This window comes from Macrobrachium rosenbergii, chromosome 28 (genome assembly GCF_040412425.1).
Source record: "Macrobrachium rosenbergii isolate ZJJX-2024 chromosome 28, ASM4041242v1, whole genome shotgun sequence".
In the NCBI taxonomy this organism is placed as follows: domain Eukaryota; kingdom Metazoa; phylum Arthropoda; class Malacostraca; order Decapoda; family Palaemonidae; genus Macrobrachium; species Macrobrachium rosenbergii.
This window is the reverse complement of record NC_089768.1, coordinates 37269252-37290000: the sequence shown is the minus strand read 5'-3', so window position 1 is coordinate 37290000 and position 20749 is coordinate 37269252. Positions and strand designations below refer to the sequence as shown.

General features: G+C 36.1%; 1 long non-coding RNA gene across 4 annotated transcripts in view; it reads left to right on the top strand.

The window, feature by feature from the left end:
- Nucleotides 1-8002, top strand: part of LOC136854247 (uncharacterized) — a 23189-nt gene extending 15187 nt beyond the window's left edge. For all 4 annotated transcript variants that reach the window (XR_010857673.1, XR_010857672.1, XR_010857671.1 and 1 more), the window contains exons 2-5: nt 1955-2181; nt 2583-2699; nt 4057-7050; nt 7117-8002. This is a non-coding gene — a long non-coding RNA (uncharacterized lncRNA). The remainder of the gene's footprint in view (nt 1-1954; nt 2182-2582; nt 2700-4056; nt 7051-7116) is intronic.
- Nucleotides 8003-20749: the final 12747 nt, after the last annotated feature.

Genomic DNA, 20749 nt, shown 5'->3' with positions numbered 1-20749 from the left:
GATTATATTAGTAAAAGTTAGCGTTCTCCGTATCCATATAGTCAGTCATATTACAATTAATTCTGGTGGGAAATGATGTGGGGACGTCGAATACAGTATAGAGTGGCTCATTTAAGTGTTAAAACTTAACTCGAATATCAAAACTGAGAGCTGGACTTATCGTACGTAGCTGGTGGGTTAAACTAAATGATTTTCTGTGACATGTGGTATAGGTTATCCAAATGTATCGATCTTTTCCAGTTATCCGAAGGTGCCGTGTTATTACCAGCCATTTCCCGGCAACTAGTGAATTTTATAAGCGTGTTTTTATATTACTTGAAGAGAAATGCTTTCGTATCGGCCTGGATTTAGCAAACTCTCGCTGGCATTTTTTGTTTGAACTGGAAAACTTTTCCATATAAGTGTTGCGAATCACAAAAGGCTTGTGATAGAGAGAGAGCTCTCTCTCTCTCTCTCTCTCTCTCTCTCTCTCTCTCTCTCTCTCTCTCTCTCTCTCTCTCATTATCAGGAGAATCTCTCTGATCTTTCATCATTATCAGGACATTTTATCTTTTAGAGAATAGGTATTGATCTTTTCTGTATTTTACATTGGTCAACTGTATATTCAATGTTTTTTCGTTTACTTATTGCAACGTATTGGGTCGTATTGCAATACTTGTCCTTCCATTACAAGTGAATACTGGCATGTCATGTCTCGTATGTAGCAAAAGAGTTGAAAATGCTGTCTTTAGCCAGCCAGTTCTGTTGGAAAGGTGGAGGGGGTTGGGGTTGTTTTTCCAGTTGGGAAGGGTTGGGTAGGGGGGGGGTTATTTTCCACCAAATCTGGACCTCTGCCAATATATTTTATCATAATTAAGCAAAAGGTGTTGTATCAATATCGTATTCTTTGTCCGTGTACGTAACCCATTGCAACATATGTGGTATTGGAATACATGTCATCATTACATTAAAAGTGTGTATCCAGGTCATGTGGGGGGGGGGGGGGGGTATGTTGGTTTTCCACAAAATTGGAACCTCTGCCAACATATTTTATCATAATTAAGTGAAAGGTGTTGTATCAATATCATATTCTTTTGTGTAAATAACCCATTGCAACAACATTACAAAAAAGTGTGTCCAGGTCTTTTGTAGGGGAGGGGTTATGTTGTTTTCCACTAAATTTGGACCTCTGCCAACATATTTTATCATAATTAAGCAAAAGGTGTTGTATCAATATCGTATTCTTTGTGTATTTAACCCTTTGCAACATATGTGGTATTGGAATACATGTCATTACATTAAAAATGTGTAGCCAGGCATGTTTGATGGGGGGGGAGGGGTTATGTTGTTTTTCCGGTAAGTTTGGACATATATTAACAAAGTTAATCATAATTATACTAAGGTGCTTAATCAACATTGTATAATTAAGCCAGATATTAACACACTTATTACATTAAGAGTGTATAGCCAGGTCGGTTTGCATGAGGGAAGGGGGTTTGTTTTCCACCAAATCTGGACCCATATCAACATTTACCTACACATTTAATCATAATGAAGCAAATTGAGTTTTATTAATATCGTATAATGAAGCCAGATATTAAAAAAAAAAGGTTAAATGGCGCGTCAGATATCGTAGGGTGGGCGTGTTCAGATCTCCACTATTGCTCAATATTGCTACGTATGAGTATCGTAATATTGAAACCATGTTTAGTATTGAATCCTATGTAAACTACGTAAGAGACTCTGACTCTCCTACTTTCTTCTCTTATAGTAGAATTCGATCCCTTATTGTATCCTAAGTTTCGATGCACAAGTGTCAATAATTGTTCACACCACTTGGGTATTCTGATCTAACTAGACACTCAGGCAGAAATAGAGTTTGTAGGACCTTCTATATATTTTAAGGTATTGATTTTTCTGCTTTGGTGACATATGTTTGGTGAACTTTATTTTAACGTAATATTATTCATTTCAGAAATGAGAGAAAGGGGTCCTATAGTTGTGTTCAGCACTGGCACAGTACCTGCACTGGTATCCCAGGACAGAGTCCCATAGCTGTGTTCAGTACTGGTACAGTACTTGCACTGGTATCCCAGGACAGAGTCCCATAGCTGTGGTCATCACTGGTATTGTACTTATGGCACTTGTCACTGGCATCCCAGGACAGGTTTGAATGAGGCAATGGCGTCCATTCCATTAATGGTAATTATGATCAAAACGGTTTATTTTTGCACATATTTTTTTTTATATCTTCACCCTGGTTTTTGTCTGCATAATTCCACATAATTATATCAGCTTTTTTTCTGGCCTTCTTACTTGACTGTTAGCCTTTCTGGTGATTTGTATTAAGTTTAATTTTTATTTATATGTTTTTCAGTAAATATTAAAGTAAATGTCCACATATCAGAAGAATCAAGGTCATTGAATATCATACCTTTTTGCCTTTGCATTGTGGGTATTAATAGAAGCCCAGACATTCATATATAAGATTTAGAGGAATATTTTTCTGTATCACTTCTTGTTTTCTGTGTTTTTTCTTTTTATATTCTCACCAGTTTCCTCCCTTCCAATATGGTTGTCAACTTATTTTTCCTTTTTTCCAGCTGTGCAATTCTTTGCTTCAAGAAGCAGCTTCTTGCCAGGCACGCAATAGAGAAGAACTTTTGATTGGTGGTCAATCTTTTGAGGAACTGGATGTCTTTGACTTATACAAATATTTAGTAAGTACTGTCCACCCTTTTTGTAAGAGTGAAATTTAATTTTGAATCAACATTTATAAATTCCAGGCAAAACTTGCAAAGCTGTGGCTGTTATGACTAGACCTATATATCTGTTGGTACTAGAGAGTAGAAATTTAATTGATTGACAGTCAGTCTATTTAGGAATGGGATGTCTTTGACTTATACAAATTTTCTTTAAGTATATCCTTTTATAAGTGGGAAATTTAAGTGTGGATCAACACCTATGGTATCAAAGGAGAGTGCAGGCACAGCTTGCCAAGCTGTGGCTGTTATGACTATGCCAATATGGCTGGAGGTGCTAGTGGTTCAAGCATAATTGAATCATGCTGTTCATGATATATTTTCTCTTAAGGCTGTGTTATGACCAATATAGTTTTAGGTGTTAGTGGTTCAGTCATAATTGAATCATGCTGTTCATAATGTAATATTTTTCCTAGAGTCATTTTGTATCATTTTTGATTTAGCCAGATGTCTGACCCATGGATATTATTAGATAAACGCAAGACTGGTACCTATTTGTACAAATATGGTAAAGGACATTTTATTTTAAAGATATCTGATTACAGCCACCAGCTTAAACATTAAAGAAATGCTGTTTAGGCTTAGTTTCATGAGTATCCGAGGTTTTATAATTATTTAATTGCTAAATAATAAGATAATAATAATTTTTCTTCATACTAAACTTTTTTTTTAGATGGCCCTGCCAAAGCTGAGGATTTTAATACTAGAGTTTTGACACTTGTTTAAAAATTTCTCTCTCTCTCTCTCTCTCTCTCTCTCTCTCTCTCTCTCTCTCTCTCTCTCTCTCTCTCTCTCTCTCTCTCTCTCTCTCTCTCTCTCTCTCAGTAAGAACATCTCTCTCAGTTCAAGAACATCCCCTTTAAGATCTGCCCTGCCCCTCACCTACCTGGTTCAAGGGGCCCCCAATTTAAGGTTCCTATCAGTAGCCCCCTGCCCTCATTCTTGATGTGTTAGTAAACAAGTTATAGCCCTCTTCAATACCTTCAGTATTAAGCTTCTAATTCCCTGAATCCTCATCTTGTCCAGGAACTCTGGCCCTCTGGGTCCTCCCAGTGGACACAACAAAGTCCTTCTTGTGAAGATCCTAAACCTTTTTACTATGCTCTTAAGATATTATGCTCCTGCAATCTTATTCATTTCTCCATAGCTTCGTCTAATATTTTCTCTCTTTATTGTATCTCCTGATATCTTTATATACAAGAGTTTGATAGTGCTTTGAAATGAATTCAAATAATGTGTTAATTATAGGAAAACATGCGAAGTGTTGAGATAACGGACATGCATTGAATACTGAAGCATGTTTTTTGTTTTCCAGGTATGTATGAAGAGGACAGTTTCACCATCAAGACCAACCACTCTTCAATAGATATGACACGTTGCAGATTTGATAGAATCCAGCAGAGGGAATATAAGAATTTGTTTTTCAAGACATACCCTTCAAGTTCATGGGCATTGGAAGATGGATATTTTGACTGTAAATCTATCTGGAGGGTGGAAATCTTTAATAGTGTGCCTTGAAAGAGTGTTTTATTGCATATGTGGGTAACTGTTAACTCTCTCTCAAGACAGGCAGTGTCAGAAAGGAATATCTCAAAAAAACTGTTCCATTTGACCAGTTTTCTTAAATATCATGCAGTTCCATCTTCAACTGGTAACTCTCTTAAGATTTATAGACTACACTTCTTGCTTTCAAGTGATTGTTTGTGCTTGTGAAAGTAAAATGTTCGTCTCAAAGTAACAAATGAGAAGTTATGATCTAAAGTAAAATCTGCATTTTTACGTTTTGCAAGGGGATAGTTGAACTGGTATACAGTGCTTAAGTTGCTAAAGAAAACTACTAGTGTCAGTTTTGTTGCCAGGAACTTTTAACCTTTTTTTGTCAAAATAAAAATTGCGTTTGTGTTTGTAAATGAAAACAAACCTCAAAACCAAGAAGGTAAGCGATTGGGAGAGAGTGGGGGGAACCTTTCCCCATTTGGAAATCCTTAACAGTATTTTGTTTTGATGAAGTTTTGTAGTTCAATATCAGGTTTTTGTCAACGATTGATGGCTTTGTTGTCTATTTACTTAAGGGCCAGACAAAACAGGGTTTGTCTTGTATATATACATTCATTGTTCCTCATTATGAGCTGCCCTTCACTTCGTATTGTTGTGATGACTAGTTTCTTGTGATAACTAACTCACTGGTCATTGCTATTTCAGTAGAAACATCCAGTTTCCCCTTTTCAAAGCTGTGATGTTTCTTTCTCAGGTGGCTTTGGTAAGTGAGCAGTTGGGAGATACCTGGCCCTTTGATTTTTAAAGGTTTCTCTCTTTCTGTATGGTGTAATCCAGTCCTGGTTCTTTGTTGCTGACATTTCTGGGCTGTTGTTGACAGAATTTCACTCCTTTTGTTTCTTGTGATATCTGACCGAAAGTTAAGAGTTCCAACATGTATATTGTCCTACACTTCATGTTACAAACTTTGTTACGAAATACAGGTGAGGGTTTGTGGCACATTAAACTCTTTGTCTATTCTGAGTCAGTGAAAATATCTGACCTACATCCACCAGGCTCTTGTTTGACTTGGAAGATTCATTTTGCTTTGTGTCCTCTTTAAGAAATTGGATTAACTCTTTCATTTGACAGTTTTTTAACTGTCTAATTTGGTTTTCTGCTCTTTGGCAGTGGTGGTTATTGCTGTGATTTGGTGTAGTTTCTTGTGAGTTATCCTAAACATGTAATTCACTTGCATTGCTTTCTTATGTCTTTGTAGACATTGAAGCCTCCTTGTTCCTTGTGTTTTTTAAGTGATGTGTATCTTTAAAAAGTCCTTTTGCTGTGTTCGTAAGGATGGACATCCATGTATGCTGTAGGTCTACAAGTATAACTTCGTTTCTCTCAGGGTAGCAGGTTTTCCTGCTACGTTTGCTTTGAATTTTTGTTGATAGTGCTTTGAAATTTGCAGCACCCACAGTTGGTGACTGTAAATCCTTTACGATAACTTGACAATCTTTTGGTTTCCTGTGTTTTTGGTACCTAGGTTTATTTTGTAGCCTTTTCCAAGTCCTTGAGAAGGAAAGAAGCATCCCATTTGTACAAGATTAAGTGTTCCTGCGACTAGGACTAGTTGCCTGAGCATCTTGTCTTGTTACTGTTCCTGCCGGAAATCTGCCAGCAATGGTTCTCTGTAGCTCATTGACCCAGGGACTTGAAAGTTGCTACCTTTCTGCTGTTCAGGAACGTCCAGAATTGGGTAGTTAGTTGAGTTTAAAGTGTTTGGTTAATTGAGAATGTTTTGATGTCTTTGAATTCGTTTTGGTTGGCTGATTTTATTTTCCATTAGCTGTCTTCTCTTTATTGTGCAAAGCTTAGAATATTTGGTAGTTGTCTTTTTGCCAAGACTTTCCATATAGGTCTGTGGCCCTTTTAGCTATTCTGCAAAAGTTTCCTGGTGATAGCAAGTGTAGAGCTTTGTTGAATGGCCAGATTATTTTGGGGTGTTCCATCTGTCTTGAGATTGATGGGCCATGAACTCGCCAATTTCTCATGGGCATGATATGTTAAGAGTGCCACACAACTGGAGTCAAGTGCAGTGTAGGCTACACTAGCCACTGTACTTTTGTGTATCATACCTCGTTTCGTCCTGTGGTCTTTGTCCTAGGTAGGTTTCAGTGAGCATTGTTGTTCTGTGAGTGCTCTGTGCTCATGTTTTCATAAGGCAACAAAGTATAAGGGGTTTTCCCTCTCTTCAGAAACCAGGTACATAATAGAACGAGATGGTTTTTTGTAACTGCCTTCTACTAGAGCTTGGAAAGCTCTCCATCTTCTGACTTGATCTCGTATTACCATTTCTTTGACCTACACTTTGTGGTAGGTATGGGCTCCATTGCTTTTGCCCACGTCAGATGTCCTGTCCAGTCCAGACCTTCCTTCAGGGCGTATGTCATCAAGAAGGACTGATGTATGGTACCAAAAGATGGCATATTTACTGCCAAAGAGTGCCCCTGTGTCTGACATGTGTTAACAATCAGCTTGATTTTGTTGTGTTCAAGAATCTGCTTCTTGAGGAGGATGTTTCCCAGAGCAAAACTCACATTGCTGCAGGATATTGTTGGGACAGAAGCCTTTCCTACACAGTATGGATTGAAACTGCATCTTTTAGATGATGTTTGTGGCACCATTATGCCGAACTGCCTGGTCTTTTTGCATTGGGCTATATTCCTTGATGTGCTCAAGCAATTTTTAGTGGCTTTTGCTTGGTAGGCACCACGCTTTCTTGTCTAGCTTGTTCTTGAATGCAGCTATTGGCATTCTTCAGAGATATTTTGTTGACACCAGTTCTGTTCAAGTTACCCCAGTTCTTCCTAACCGAAGTATACCTCGGATACCACAGGTTTCACTGGTAAAACTACTGGAAATGAGTTAGATTTGGTGCCAAGATTGGCAGAAAAAGATATTTTTGAAGCTGTGGCGTTTATGCAATTTTGAAACATGGTTGGTTTGCAAGACTCACTCGTTTTATCTGTCTAGTTTTGTCAGTTTCACTTTGTGATAAATACAGGTGAAAAATCACCGATCAGAGGGCTGTCACTATAAATCATAAAACTGCGATTGAGATAAAACAGTACCGAGGTCAAAGACGAAAGATAAGTTCTCCTACAAAGGTCAAAGATGACTTGCAGGGAGAAAAATTCCCTCTATCAGGGTACAAAGCTGAATAAAGCAGTTCACATTAAAGTACTAAAGACTTAATAAGTAAGAATAATAAGCCAAGTAAAAGATTGGCATATGAAAGAAAACTAAGTTGTAGATGAAAGTAAACTTTAGGCCTATAAGGCAGACTATAAGCCATGAAGATGGCGGCTGTAGCCTGTGAAGCATTTGCAAGAAAATGAGTCAAAGGTAAATAAATAAATGAAAGAAAATGGCCCATTAGAAGGGCATAAACTTATAGATCTGACTTTGCGTACAGCGAAAAAATTAGATGACGTCATAGTTGTGACGTCACCGTATGCAGCTAAAGGTACTGTCGAGATTGATGACGTCATAGTTGTGATGTCACTGCATGCAGCCAAAGGTAATGGTCATAATTGTGACGTCACTGCATATAGCTAAAGGTGTCGAGAAATTGATGACGTCATAGTTGACTTCACTGCATGCTGAGGTCTAAGGTATATTCAATATGGGTAACCCTTTTCACATGACGTCATAGGTGATGACGTAAGCATTCCTGTGTAAACATTGTAGGCTTATGATAGGAAATAAAGACACTGATAATCGGACGTTCTTTTAATCAAACCCTAAATATGTTGAGGAGAATACTCGTGATAATGAAAAATCTTATAATTTTTTTTCCTCCTTGGAGCCAGCATTGCAATGCCCCGAAGGAGGGGAGAGAGAGAGAGAGAGAGAGCGCCCTCAGCTGGAGGTAATGAAACCAGCCGGTTACCAACTTTGAAGCCGACCCAAAGAGCTTAAGTTTTCTAAGCTGACAACAGCTGATTGCCGAGATGGGACGAAGAGTCTCGTATAGACTTCCCTCGTGCTTTCCAAGATGTCTGCCAGTTTTCTAGACCATCTCAGATGTCAGAGAATGATGTTTAAGTACAGTAAGCCTAAGGTGGGCGTGGCAATGCTACCAAGACACGCCTAAGCTTACGTTTACTCTCATGGCTGTATTTTCGTACTTAGACAAATGCTTGGTTGACCTGGAGTGTCTTAAGAAACAAGGCGTGAAATTCCCGTATGCTTAAAAACCACCAGAATTTCGTCCAGAGGTATAATGGCCCACCCACCAAAAAATTTCCTAAGTCCAGTTCCTCTATGGATGACTTGCAAGAATATCTACGAGGTGTAAACGTACATTTTGTCATTCTGGTCTCCGTTTTCGTTAAGGTTTCGAGTCTTTAAGAGTTTCTCTCGCGTCTTCTTATAGAAAATGAGTCTTTTAGTATCTTTGAACCTCATAGAAAACAGGAGAACAAATAAGAAAGACGGTAACGATGATAAATAGATCTCGAACGTCTTAGCCATCTGACATTGACTTAGTACCCGACAGAATTTTTGACTTTGAGAGCTGCAGAGGACGATTTACTTGTAAATATTAATTGATAAGGCTAATTTAATCCTTATTTTCATCAATATTTATATATAAAACTGACTTCATTCTTTTCAATACGGATTTGACTGAAAAAACTTAACACATTTCAAGGGTCTCACACAGCCTGTCACCCTGGCATATTTGAGCATTTTGACGTCAAGTTTGATATCAAAATGTCAGTAATGGTGGCCAAATTGAAGTCTGATCATGAATTAAATCATGACACTTCAATTTAGCCACAAATATTGTCATTTTGATGTTAAATCTGACGGCAAAATGCTGGAATATGTCAGGATATAAGGTCCTGTAACACCCCATCCAATGTAGATATGCTCTATAAGAGTGACTTTTTTTTTTTATTTCTTAAGCTAGTTCTATTTAGATGAATTTTTTAGTACTGAAATTATCCCAATTTTACTTCATATTTTTATCAATACTGTAGATTTCATTCCTTCAAATACCTTTGCCTGACTTAGCTTTTTCCATGTGAATTTGATGATACAATGCATTTAATTATAACTTGTAAAGCACCATGTTCCATATGATGGGCATTTTTTATTTATTGAAATTTACACATTAAATAATTTTATGTATTGTATTTTTACATGATTTTTGGTGATTAGTTTCAATCGCTCTTAAACTCACATATCTGCTGCAACCTCTTATTTTATACATTTGTTTACTTTACATTTTCAATGAAAAATTTAGCTTTATTTTAAATGGTTTCAGCTGCATTCTTTAGGCTTAGCCTAGTAACTGGATATGCACCACACTATTGAATTATTCAGATCTGAATTTCTAAGTAACTTCAAATTCAAGGCTTTTAAAGTTATATGCTTTATTTGGTGCTATTTTCAGTTTACATGATATTTTCACCTACAAGATTCATTCTAAAAGTATAGAATATTCATTTACATTCTCACACGGCAATACGAGCAAGTGAATTTTACAGGAATTTCACAAATAAACCAAACAAAAGCTAATTAACTTTATTTTACTTCAAATGACAAGTCATCCTCTTGTCCAAGTTACAACAAAAGCAATTAATTACACCAAGACACACACCGTCCCCCCAAAAGCAGACAAGTGACCCAAACTCCTTCAGGTGGAACAAGAGCACCTTGAGGCACTCCCACCACTTCGTCTTATAGGCCTAACGACACCATTCAATGTAAGTGATTGAGTCAGGTAAATGGTCGGAGACGTGCAAAGCTAATGTCCTCCTGCCCCGTTCTTCCTCCCCCAGCAGGACAGCAGGTCGGACTAACGTCAGCCTTCACCGTACACGTGGACCACCAGGCCAGTTTAGGTTCTGTGTGATACGCCTTACAAAAATCCATCCCATTGCCAGGTGATTAGGGAGGAATGTCCAGTTGCTAATTGGGACATTCCTTCGGGTGTTTTGAAGTTAGGATGTCTTCTCAAATCTTTCTGCTTTCAGTTTTTACAAGTTTTGAATGGCAGTTTGGTACTGATTATCAGAACAGGAATGAACATCAAGAAAAATCGTTTTATATAGCTCACCAAATTACTGACAGTAAAAATAACTTCTTTATGCTTACCAGAATAGGGTCACATGGCCAAAACTTGCCTAAAAATGAAAATTGCTGTTTAATATTCACATTAATATACTAAAATTATTGTTTCACATACTAGAACTGGGCAACAAGTTCCTAAAACTGCAAATTGTATTGGTCTTCAGTACAGGGATACAGAATAATGGGCACTGTCTTTTATGGACCATTATGGAAGAGCTACCATTGCTACAGTCATGACCAACGAATGAATGTTGCTCAGGAAAAACTTCATGGTAAGTTTACTGCTCTTTATTTTGACCATTATACTTTAAGATCTGCCTTTAAAATGATAATACCAAACTATAAGTTTCAGTAACTAGTTTTTTTTGTCAGGTTTGAAGACACTTTCAATCTCGACCTTATGTCTTATTCTGGATGAAGTAGTCATCCTTTATATCCAAAATTTTCGAGAGAATGCTAAACTCTAAGCATGTCAGTTTGTACTTTTAGAAAAAAAAAAAAAACACTCCAAAACTGATAGCTTCTGTGCCTAAAAAACTAGTTTCTTGCTAAAAAAAACTCTCCCTAATTGACATACTTTGTAGCCAAAGATCTCAATTGAGATGACTTCTTTTTTATACAAACATCACACTCTAGGTAAAAAAGAAGACTTGCATGGGCAGAAAACTGACAAATAAGCCCTGTCAAGTAAAGAATTCACAAGTCTCCACTTTCTGGGCAAAATCAACTGACTCCCAAGCAGACAAACTTTGCAGGCCTAAGAACGCCACTTTCTGGGCAAAATCAACTCTGGCTCCCAGACTGACAAACTTTGCAGGCCTATAAACTCCCCTTTCTGGGCAAAATCAACTATGGCTCCCAGACTGACAAACTTTGCAGGCCTAAGAACACCACTTTCTGGGCAAAAAACTCTCAACTCTGGCAGACCCAAGACCATTTTCTGGGCAAAAAACTTGGCTCCCAGAGACCTTAGCAGGCCTATAAACTCCCTTTCTGGCAAAATCAAAATCAACTATGCTCCCAGACAGGACAAACTTTGCAGGCCTATAAATGCCACTTTTCTGGCAAAATCTGGGCAGAAAAACTTTGCAGGCCTATAAACTCCACTTGCAGGGCAAAACAAAATTTCTCCCACAACAACACACTTTTTAGGCCAATAAACGAAAACTTTTATAAAAAAAAAAAAAGCTTGTTGAAAGACTTCCTGTGCAAGGAAAACAATAAAACTGATACTTCCTGGGTGGAAAACTTGCAGACCAAGAGATTTTCAAGTCAAATAATACTAAATCCAATAATTTCCAGTCAAAACAAAAACCCTCCCTTGAATCAGTAGACTTCCTTCACAAAAACCATCCACAAACTAACACTTTTTCTAGTAAAAAAAAAAACTTTCCCAAAGTAACACACTTTAGGCAAAGAACTCTATCAACTGACACACCAGCCAGCTGGTCCCCTCAGATGTCACGAGTTTTGCCCCCCCCATGATGAAGAAATCACTGGCTCTGTATCATGATCAGTTACTGCCGCACTGTGGGGTCTGCGGTGGGAAGGTGAGACCAACATTCTTTGGAAGCTTGAATTTCAAGTCAATGGCCCCTTTGGTGTGCTTGTTCCATGTGAATAGGTTTCATTTACCGAATAATAATAATAATTTCTAAGCAAAATGAGCCTCACCCAAACTAACTTCAAAACTAACACTTCCTAGGTAGAAAAACTTTCAAGAACTAACAGAATGGACAAAAATCACTCCCAATTACCACATTTTCTGTGCAACAACCTATCTAGTGAAAATTCCTAGGTAAGACTAACACTTTTTGGGCAAAAGTGTCCTCCAAAGATACAAATTTCAGGCAAAACCTCTCCCAAACAGACACCCATTCCAGGCAGAAAAAGGAAAACACTTTTGAAATGACCCACTTTTTGGGCAAAACTTCCTGAGCATAGAGTTCATGAAACATAAAGACATTTTGAGCAAGTGACTTGTGACGCCTAAGGAGAACTCTCAGACTAATAGACATTCTAATCAACAACTCTCCCAACACCAGAATGTATACTTCTTGGCAGGAAAAAAATGCAAACTAACAGACATACTAAAAAAAAAAAAAAAAAACAAAATAACAGACTTCACAACCAAAACATACTCTCTAACAGACTTTCTTGCCCCCAGAAAATCACGGACTTTCTTGCCCCCAGAAAATCACAAACTACTAAATTTTCTAGCCCCCAAAAATTCCAAACTAACAGACTTTCTGTATAAAAAAATACAAACTAGCAAGGCTAACAGGCTACCAACAAAAATTACAAAATAACAGACCTACTAATAAAAATTATAACAGACTTTTTAGGCAAAAACTCACAAACCCAGACATCTTGAACTCCTCATTATCAAAGTTAACAGATTTTGTGAAGGCAAAACCATCAAAATTAACAGACTTCCTGAAGACAAAACAACTGCAGACTAACAGAATACATGAAGGTAAAAGCAACACACAGACATTGTAAATAAAATTCTGTCACAGACTAGTGTGCAATCTAAAACCAAATGTATTACAAACCAAGAGACCACCTGAATGAAAAAAAATATCAAAAGCACACTTTCTGAAAGCAGATTATCATGAAGAATCAGACTTTCTCTGACTAATTTTCAGAGATTGACTTTCTTAAAGTGAAAGCATAACACAAGGACGATCTTCTTTCAAGCAAAAGTGTCACAACAAACTTCCCCAAAAATGTAAAGGTTTCAAAGACTAAAACACTTTCTAAAATCAAACCAAAACTTTTATCAACTAAGACACTTCCTAAACCAAATTCTACCAAGAGCACACAGACTTCCTGAATCCTAATTGATCTTGAACCAATATCATTTTCCCAGAATCCTGGACTTGTTTCAAACACCAACAAACATATCCTGTGCTTTACACTTGATATCATGTATTCATATGATACTAATTATGATGAATCCTGATTCTGTCTTTGTGTACAAAAAACAGTCCCAAAAAGCTATCACAAAGTCCCAGATTGTTACAGGCTATCACAAACAGTATCTAGATGTCCAGCACCACTACCCTGAACTAATTCTGTCAATACTATCAGTACCTATAATACTCTTTTGTTATAAACCAGTTTTCAAGAAATCTTAACATGATGTACCTGATTTTCAATCTTTTTTTCTTCTTTAAATATTCACCTGAAAACCCTCATTTAGCCAAAATCAACAGACTTACATAAACTTGACAGGGCTCCAAAGGGAAAATCAGCCTGCAGAGAGAGTCAAGTTATATGCAAAAAGGTGATGAATCAATGAAAATGTATCAAATGAAAATAAATAAAACATTATCAACACACCTGATATTCAGGAGACGTCAGCAACAGAGAGCAGGAACGGATTTGCTCCTGTCTTAAACATCTAGAAAGAGATCAGAAGACTCTTGACAGCACTGGGCAAACATTATTCAACATTTTAGTTGTAGCCAAAAGACATTATCAAGCTTTTCTGTACCAAGATATAGCCAAAAACAACTCTTAGCAAACCCCTAGCAAAGCTAGACATTATCAAGCTTTCCTGTACACTTTTGTAGCCAAAATAAAATACAACTCTTAGCAAACCCCTAGCAAAGCTAGACATTATCAAGCTTTCCTGTACACCAAAATTTAGCCAAGTTACAACTCTTAGCAAACCCCTAACAAAGCTAGACATTATCAAGCTTTCCTGTACACCAAAATTTAGCCAAGATACAACTCTTAGCAAACCCTAGCAAAGCTAGACATTATCAAGCTTTCCTGTACACCAAAATTTAGCCAAGATACAACTCTTAGCAAACCCCTAGCAAAGCTAGACATTATCAAGCTTTCTTGTACACCAAAATTTGCTACTGGCAAACTATGAAAAACTTAGGCAGAACTCTTAACATTAACAAAATTTGTTCTCAGCATTGGTCTATTAACAGGAAACCTTGTATCCTTCAATTATTCCAAAACTTGACTCTTGTGGAATAACACTTTGAATCCCAAGACATCACAAGCAAGGACTGGATTAAACCACAAACCAACATCATAAAAAAGGACTTATTTAATCCTAAACTACATATCAGTAGGCTTCCTAAATGACATTGCTGTATCAACACTCAGAAAACCTCTACAGTACACAAATCCTCTGACATCTAGAAAGGTTACTGTAAAATCAATTGACATTCTAATGCCTTCTCAAGGTACCATGACTCAGTAAGTCCTGCCAGACCATTCCAGAGCAATGAAAAGGTTGTACCAGTTATGTATCTAAATATCCACAAAACAACAAAATCAGGTCTCAGATCACATATTCTACCAGCAACAAATTAGTAAAAAACAGTACTATATTACCATTACTTAGGCACTGCACATTAGGGAGATGCTTCTCCAGTTCTAAGAGCCAAACACAAGGTTTAGTAAACCAGTACAACACTTTTATAGTCTACAAACCTTCAGAGGAAACCTTTCAGTACCTGAAGCCACTTAACCATTACAAACTGACGTAAATGTTTCAGAAATTGGCATTATAGAGCGTTGCCGTTTCTGTAAGGAAATGACAACTTGATCCTCCACAGCATGATTCATCTAAATCCTAACCAAACCGTTCATGGGATTACTTTCTATATACATTAAGCTTTACATTAGAAAGGTAACCTAAGGACAGTTTTCTCGTCTAATTAAATGGCAAGGAAAACCTTTGTTTTTAATCTATTGTCCCTCATGGCCTGAGAATCTCAGCATGCCTTATGGTAAGGTATTTGGTGAAATTAGGTGTATAATCACCTTTCTAGTATATCAAAAGTCACATTATTACACATTAACCCTTTTACAAAGGCTTCCATAAAGTCCTCCAAGATTAATACACACACACCCGATTTCGTCTAATTAACTGACGATGTTATGAACTTTGTATGGTTTCTCACACAGAATTCTAAACTGCCAGTTAGCGGTATTTATCCGTTCTTTATTTCAGGTACACGAATGAAGTGTCAAGGCTAAGAAGAGAAAAGTTTGAGCCCCAAGCTGGTACCCCCTTTTGGAATGACGGTTGTGTCCGAAATGTAATTATTAGTTTTGTCAGTAACTTGACCGAGAGGATAACTTTTTACTTTCAAAATGTGTTTATAGACTTATTTTAGATGTGCTGACATCTGGTAGGATATAAATGATATTGAATACTCGACTTAAATATAACCTTGTGGAAAATTTTCATGTAAACTTTTAAAATACCAGCATTTGACACAATCAAATTCAACATCAGCAAAAATAACAAATTCTGCCCATAAAAATAAATTCTCTAAACTTGGTAAACGATGCTTTACAAATTAGAATTTTTTCCACATTGCATCGCCAAATTGAATGGAACTTGGCCAGGAAATGGTATTTGAAATAGCACAATATAATAATAATAATAACTGACTTATAAGTAAAACATGACAATCCTGAATTTTTCCCCAAAATGGAACTTTTCTTAGAAAATAATAGAAGCTTATAGAGCATTTCTGCATCTCACTATACGAAGTTAATTCAGTCAGTTATCCATAATACAAAGTCAATTTCATTTATAAGTATCTTTGAAGACAGATCAAATACCCCTATTCATGAATATTTACACACAGCTTTAAGGAAATAATTCTGACAGATACAAAGCCAAATGTACAATGTCTAATACATTTGAAAACATATTCACATCACAGCCACAAGTATTTTACTTAATGTTCCCTGTTTTCTATGAGATTCAACACAACACAAATTCTGTAACAAGACGTGGGAGAAAATCTTACGAGAAATATTAGAGAAAACAGAAAACAGATTGACAAAATGTCTGAAAATCGTAGATTTTCTTACATACAGAAAAAAAATGGACTAGGGATTTTTTGGGGCCACTATACTCGTTTGATACAAAATTCTGGCAGTCAAAACATACAGGCTCAGTACACCAGTTCACAAGACACTACAGGCAAACACACTCAAGTACAAATACAGTCATAAGAGTAACCGTAAGTCAAGGAATGCCTTAGAAGTAACATTACCCCACACACCTTGGACTTTCTGTACAATAACATCATTCTTTGACATCTGAAATGGACTGGAAAAGCACTGGAAAACTGGAAAGCATGAGGGAAGTATATACGAGACTTTTTCCCACCTCGGCAATCAGCTGTTGTCAGCTTAGAAAACTCAAGCCCTTTGGGTCGGCTTCAAAGTTGGCAACCGACTGGTTTCATTACCTCCAGCTGAGGGCGTGCTCTCTCTCTCTCTCTCTCTCTCCTTCAGGGCACTGCAATGCTGACCCCAAGGAGTCCTTTATTTTAAGTCTTTTTCTACATTTTCCAGTTTTGTGTTCATACAGAGTACATATATATAAGAAGACTTCTGTACTTCAGCTTACGTCCTGAATAAAGAGCAAAATTCCATAATTTTCTTTAAATCGTTCAGGTTTACAAGTTAATTTTTAATCATTGCAGACACTGCTCTAGTTCTCACTTTGTACACAGTGCTAAAGAAAGGCTTCCCTTCTCAAATATTAAGGTCAAATGAACCTCCTAAATTAATCACATTAAAAAACATGAACTGTTGAAAATATATGACAAAAAACAATAGAATTCACTTAAATTTAGGTACTAAAGCAAATATTACACCTAAAGATTTACCTGTTTCATACCCTAATCTAAGGCCGTAATATCTGTGATTATGGAAAAACTGAACACACACAAATTTTAAGTGTGTGTTTAGAGTGAGATTTTAATGTGTTCAGAGGAAGAGTTTTTGAGTGTGTGAATTTTAAGAGTGAAGTATTTAGTACCTGTATAGAAGTAATGGAAAAAGCACCTTGAAGATACATAGTGTGAATGACGGGGAATTCAAGTGTGGAATGATAGTTTAGAAAAGCAAGGAAAAACTTTAACAAGGCACAAAATGTGTGTGTGTGTGTGAGAGAGAGAGAGAGAGAGAGAGAGAGAGAGAGAGAGAGAGAGAGAGAGAGAGAGAGAGAGAGAGAGAGAGAGAGAGACCTCGTGAAAATAGGGTGTTCAGGAATCTGTCAACAAATCATAAAGGTTTTATTACAGCCTAAAACACACAAGAGTTTCTACTAGCAAGTGTTCAGGTAATCAGAACTGCTTCTACAGGGAAAAAGTGTGCAATGCTGCAGCTTCTAAGCTGTGCTGTAAATCTGCAAAGTGTTTCTATGTAACAGCTTTAACAGGATACTGAAGAAATTCCCTTGAATGTTTATTAAACGATTTCAAGTTGACAGAAATAGAAGTCTAGTCAGAATGGAAGGTTAAGAGGAAGAAGTAAGAACAATATCGTAGTTATTTCCATTAATTTCCAACAATATCTCATTCCTATATCCAGTTTCTATAACTAAAAACACTGCAAAGAATTATTGTTACCCAAGATTCATGCAAACGGTGGCCAGTGAGGAAAATCTGCACAGCTATGAGTCTCCAAATTTAGCTTAAACCTTGATTACAATACCTACATGATACACCATAACTAAGGAGACACTGGATATTGTTATAATTTTCTTTTGAATGATTTTGGTGCCACTATAGTTTTTTCAGTGAGTTTTAAAGCTTGTTTTGTTTTGCTAGGAACTAACAAAGGCACTAACTGCTTTTCACAGCTACATGAAGGGCAGATTTGATGAGAACTGAGCAAAGATGAAATACAGAAGTTCTTGTACAGTTTAGAATTACAATAATTTTACAATTGTTGAAATTGTGAAGTTCAATTTTTAACAAGTTAAATTTATAACAGTAACAGTTAATCCTCCACTATAACAGTTAACTGAACCTTGATCTGATACATTTAAATTTAATGGGAACTCAATGCAATAATTTAACACTTAAAAAAATAATTATACCTTAACCTAAAAATCTCCATACGTCAAGACACTGCTGCACTTGAAAATCTAAAACTGAAAAAAACCTATAACTCAGAAATAAATGAATTTCTCAAACAATTTACGTTAACAAAGCCGCAAGTATCTAAGACATATCTTCTTTAAATGTAAATACTGTACTGACTATTTTAGAGCTGATTTGGGTCCGAAGATACTACAGACCTCTGTTGTTAAGAAGAAATTTCTAGCTACTATTCTTGGGCCAATCCTAAGCATAACAAAAATCCCTGATTATCAGACAGATTCCCATTTAGTTTCTCCAACTTTGCTGTTCAACTGCTTTCACCTAACCTTACTCCAACTGAAACTATTCATGCAAAATCAACTCCTTTCTGAGGACCTTGCAAGGAAAGATACAGTCGAAGCCCCAGATTCGCAGGGGATAGGTACCAGAACTCCCAACGAATACATGAAACCCCTCTAAAATCACTTATAACTGCCCTATTGTAAGAGCTCAAACACCAAAGACCCCCTCTAGAAACACTTATAACTGGCTATTTTAATATTTTTATCATAAAAATGCATTTAGTCACAAAAATGATATGAAAATACAGTAATTAGTGAATATTTCTCTATGAAAACTTTCGCGAGTAGGCGAATTTTCTGCAAGGCAGGGGCCGACTGTAACGTGTAATTTGCTGGTCTCACTAAAATATAATAAAATGGTACTTAATTTAAATGGGAAACTCCCCTAATAGCTAAATGTCCCCTAAGAAAGTAACTTACACTTTATATCAAACGTCTGGAAAATGTATAAGGACCCTAGTGAAAAAATACTGGCTAGTTCTAAAGATAGTTTTAAACATTTTAGAAAGAGTACTTATCAATGTAACATCAAGATGAATATACCCTCTGCATAACTGAGAATGCTTATTCATTTGTATTTCAAAGATATTGCCAAATTCCTTTAAAAGGGCATTTTTATGTACCTAAGACACCATTTGTTAACACTATTTCCTTTCAAACAACAATTCCAATTTAAGTTTATTTATAGATTCGTTTATCTACATTATCATTTGCAGCAAAGACCCAAGCAGCATTTTGAAATTTATTTAGTTTACTTAATAAATCATTTACCTATAAAGTAAGACTTCAATTTGGAACCTTCACATACCAACAGTGTCTTGAAATATGCAGGGATGCCATGATAATATTGCTCTTGGTAAGATACTCTCCAGTGTATATAAATCTATTATTTTTTAACTGATTTGCATTTAATGTCAGGCCAAATGCATTATTTTCATGGCAAAGATTTGTATAACTATATAGTTTTCATATTAAACAAATGCTTTCAGTAATTTAAGTCTCAAAGTGAGAGTATAAATGATAAGTTTATACTGCAATAACATAGACCTTTCTTTTACAAAATTAATAACAAAGGAACTCTGATATCAATCACTAACTGAAACAAGATGAGTTTTATGGCTACAAAGAATGTACTGTACACGAGAATCTTAATTTTCTATGTCCCTACTATGATGGAAGTTAGTTTTACCTGCCTACAAATAATTTATATTATTATCTATATATCTGGTAATCTATTAATTTATCTTTTTCCTGTTCTAAAACCTGATCTCTTCTTTCTGTATTTCCTATTACCTTCTGTAACTTCTTTCAAATAAGCTCTGCATTCTTTGGAAGATTGAATTTCAAGTCAATGGCCTCTGTAGGCTTGTTCCATGAATAAGGGTTTATCGTCTGAATAATAATAATAATAATAATAATAATAATAATAATAATAATAATAATAATAATAATAATAATAATAATAATAATAATAATAGTAGACTTTACTGAGAGAAAAGCTATCAGGAATCTTTTGTACTTTAGCCAAAAATATTACCGATTCTGTCAAGGTAACACTTCAAAAATTTTGTTCCAAAAAAACTATTCTTAATTATGCTGACTACTTTGTCAACAGTCCAAAAATTCAATAATCTATCTAACTAATAAACTATTTGCTACTGACCATATCTGAATTCCAGGAAAACGACCTAAAATGATGAAAATGACCTATTATCAATCTTACGTGACCTTCGTACCCAGGTTAAGTATGCACTGAACAATGACCTACTGGGTACTGCAAATCAAAACTAGGTTAATGAAATGAAAATGATCCTATACAGGCAGTCCCTAGGTTACGACGGGCTTGGCTTACGACGCTCTTCAAATATTTACATCAAAAATTATTTCCTGGGTTATAATGCATGTTCTGGGGTTATAACGCTGATCTGATGGAAGAAATATGTCTCCAAAACAGCAGAATGGTCAAAATTTGGAGGTATTTTGAGGAAAAACTCAATAAAAATGCAGGTTACATCATTTTCACTACACCCAAAGGATTAAAAGTAAGGTTTTCTTACAATTTTCGACGATATTTTTGGTTAAAATTTTTGGCTAAAAAACTCGATTTTGGCTTATGATGCAAAGGATTAAAAGTAAGGTTTTCTTACAATTTTCGACAATTGGA